The sequence below is a fragment of the Schistocerca piceifrons genome, unplaced genomic scaffold, assembly GCF_021461385.2.
Source record: "Schistocerca piceifrons isolate TAMUIC-IGC-003096 unplaced genomic scaffold, iqSchPice1.1 HiC_scaffold_1143, whole genome shotgun sequence".
Taxonomy (NCBI): Eukaryota; Metazoa; Arthropoda; class Insecta; order Orthoptera; family Acrididae; genus Schistocerca; species Schistocerca piceifrons.
In genome coordinates this window covers 72501-75000 of record NW_025726954.1, presented here as the reverse complement: position 1 = coordinate 75000, position 2500 = coordinate 72501, and positions in this window count along the sequence as shown.

Sequence of the window (2500 nt, the reverse complement as noted above, 5' to 3'; positions counted from 1 at the left end):
GCAAGCGTCCGCTCAATCATTCTGCAAACAGGAGGAGGCTGAGCTCCCCTGCACAATACACCTCGAAACCCTCTCAGGTCCCGGCGGCGCGCAGCGCCGTCCCAAGTACTTGGTCGGGTTCGAGAGAGGCGCAATCGCCCGGAGTTAGGCGAGTAGACGCTTTCGGTGCGACCACCCGTGCTCCCAACTGAGCTTGCCGCTGCCGACAGAGGCCCGGGAGCGTGCTGTCGTGGCATTGCCGGCGGGAGACAACACGCGCCACCTACGGTGACCGGCAGCTCCAACGCCAGCGCCACAGAAGGACAAAAGCCCCACTTGGGTGCCGAAGCGAACTCTCCCAGCACAGCGCACGCGCCAACACATCCGCACAGCTGCGATACAAACCACCAGCGAGAACCGCTGGGGCGACCGAGCAGCAGACGGCGTCGCGGCGCCGAGCGCCGGGCGGCAGCGCATCCTCAACGCACACAGTCCTCAATCGGACCAGCACACTGAAGATGTCCACCGCGCTTCGCACCGGGCCCGCGAGGACCTACTTTGGCCGCACGGCGCCGCGCGCAGGGTGCGCCGGCGCGCAGCTGCGACGCCTGCCGCGTCCGTCGGCCGGCGCGCCTGCCACTGGCCGCCCCCACCAGCCGGCTGTAGCGCGTGCGCCCACGCACCGCGCGGCCAGCACGCCGGGAGGCGCCCCCTCACCGGCCGGGGACGGTCCCACCCAGCCACCGCCGCGTATCGCTTCACACCCAGATGCCGTTCAGTTTCGTCGGCATGGTGGGTATCGCTGGAACAACCGGTTAGTACCTCAACCTATCGTCGCCATCACCGATTCACCCCTAGCGAGAACAACCGCACCACAACAGGTTACCATTTGTTCATTTGCGTAACTTCACCAGAAAACGCAGGCGTCCATCGCCATTTGCAACTTCCACGATTATTGCATGCCTGTGTCAGGTGTCACGCCACACTACGTCTGCCCACATACACGCAACAAAATGTGCACGCCTAGACAATACGTGGAAGGTGGCCCCCGTACGTATGCGATGTCCATTGCTCGAACGACTGTCAACCGGCCTCTGTAGCATGTCGCAGATATGGAACGCGGTGCACCATGCCATCACGGTGTGTGAGGAGAGACGACTAGGTCCGAATACATCAACAGACAGCTCATGCTGATCGCCATCCACGGCGTCCGTTCCTCCCACACGTCTCTATGGCGTACCACACTGCAATCCAGCTCTCATAGGGAGACGACACGTAGCTGCGTGCACAATATTTGCACTGTATGGTCCGCCGTTTTTGGGCGCAGTCGTTGTACGGTCACACATGTGCCACGATGTATCATTCAGTACATAAGGACGAATGTGCAGTACAGATTGTGGTTTACGCGTACGACATTAGCGGACAGTTGACACAGGCCGCACCACAACGTAGCCTGAGTACGTCGCATGCGGAGGGCATTGAACATGCAAAGTTCTCACCAACCAGCTTGCGAAGGCAGGGGGCAAGGTGGGGACGTGGGGAGGGGCGGCATGTACGTCCTGCTGCCATCCACATTACAGTGTACAGCAGGAGCATGTGGAAAGTGAGCAAGACTTGCAAGGTGTTTAACATGAAGCGATACACAGGGGAGCGGGGAGTGCGAGTAGCGAACTATATTGCGAGGGTTGCGGGTGGGCAACACTACACTAATTGAACGAGTCGTATAACAATTACAGAGCAGGTTTAGGCGACAACGTGGGTTACGTTAGGCGACAACGTGGGTTAGGTTAAGGCACGACGTGGGTTAGGTTAAGGCACGACATGGGTTAGGTTAAGGCACAACATGGGTTAGGTTAAGGCACAACATGGGTTAGGTTAAGGCACAACATGGGTTAGGTTAAGGCACAACATGGGTTAGGTTAAGGCACAACATGGGTTAGGTTAAGGCACAACATGGGTTAGGTTAAGGCACAACATGGGTTAGGTTAAGGCACAACATGGGTTAGGTTAAGGCACAACATGGGTTAGGTTAAGGCACAACATGGGTTAGGTTAAGGCACAACATAGGTTAGGTTAAGGCACAACATGGGTTAGGTTAAGGCACAACATGGGTTAGGTTAAGGCACAACATGGGTTAGGTTAAGGCACAACATGGGTTAGGTTAAGGCACAACATGGGTTAGGTTAAGGCACAACATGGGTTAGGTTAAGGCACAACATGGGTTAGGTTAAGGCACAACATGGGTTAGGTTAAGGCACAACATGGGTTAGGTTAAGGCACAACATGGGTTAGGTTAAGGCACAACATGGGTTAGGTTAAGGCACAACATGGGTTAGGTTAAGGCACAACATGGGTTAGGTTAAGGCACAACATGGGTTAGGTTAAGGCACAACATGGGTTAGGTTAAGGCACAACATGGGTTAGGTTAAGGCACAACATGGGTTAGGTTAAGGCACAACATGGGTTAGGTTAAGGCACAACATGGGTTAGGTTAAGGCACAACATGGGTTAGGTTAAGGCA